We start from the raw sequence: 966 nt of genomic DNA on the forward strand, positions 1-966 counted from the left end.
GTCGGTAGCCTAGTTGTCAGGCTACCGGACTCGTAAAAGTGGGGTTGCAGTTTCTCATTTGACTCAGACCTTTCGGCGATGGACGTTAAACTCTGAGGTCCCGCATCTTAATAAATAACATAATAGTATAAACAACATAAGAACGTGGGCTGGCCTGGATATGGCAGAATGATCTACCACAATCAACAGCTTTAGGTTTTCTTTTATTGTGTGTGTCTGGATACTTTTCGGCTGATTTCTTTCAGTGGACGCCCCCCATCCCCTTTCTTTGTCTCCACTCTCACTGCACCTGTCATCTCTCTCTCTCTCTCTCTCTCTCTCTCTCTCTCTCTCTCTCTCTCTCTCTCTCTCTCTCGCGTGCGCGCGTGCTTTCAATCCTTCTTCACCACTGTCCTTCCTTTCTCCCTATGTCTCCCTTAATGATACAAACACACATGTATTATTGTTATTACTGAAGCAGTGTCATTTTGTAAACAGGCAAATCAAGGTTTATTTAAACTTTAAAAATTTTAATACAGTAAGCATAAACGGTTCTTGCACTTTATTTTATTACCTTTGTGCACACGGGCAGGATTGCATAGACTTAACAAACTTTGTGTTTTTTAAAAATAAATTGATCTCAGGTGAAAGAGTGAATCTTGTACACAGACGACTTTGGCCCTTAGAAGCGCACATGCTAGAAAGGTCGTATTACCCGGAACGTCAATGTCGTCATCAGCTTCACCCTGCAAGCCAGTGTTGTCATCACCATACACGTGAATCAATGTTGTCATGACCTTACACGTCAGTCAATGTTGTCATGACCTTACACACAAGTCAATGTTGTCATCCCCCTTCACGTCAATGTCGTGTTGTATCAACCTACACGTCAGTGGTGTCATCACACTACACACAAGTCAATGTTGCCATTACCCTTCACGCCAATCAATGTTGTCATCACCAGCATGTCAGTTTTATCAGCACCCC

Source organism: Aplysia californica, unplaced genomic scaffold, assembly GCF_000002075.1.
Source record: "Aplysia californica isolate F4 #8 unplaced genomic scaffold, AplCal3.0 scaffold00026, whole genome shotgun sequence".
NCBI classification, from domain to species: Eukaryota; Metazoa; Mollusca; class Gastropoda; order Aplysiida; family Aplysiidae; genus Aplysia; species Aplysia californica.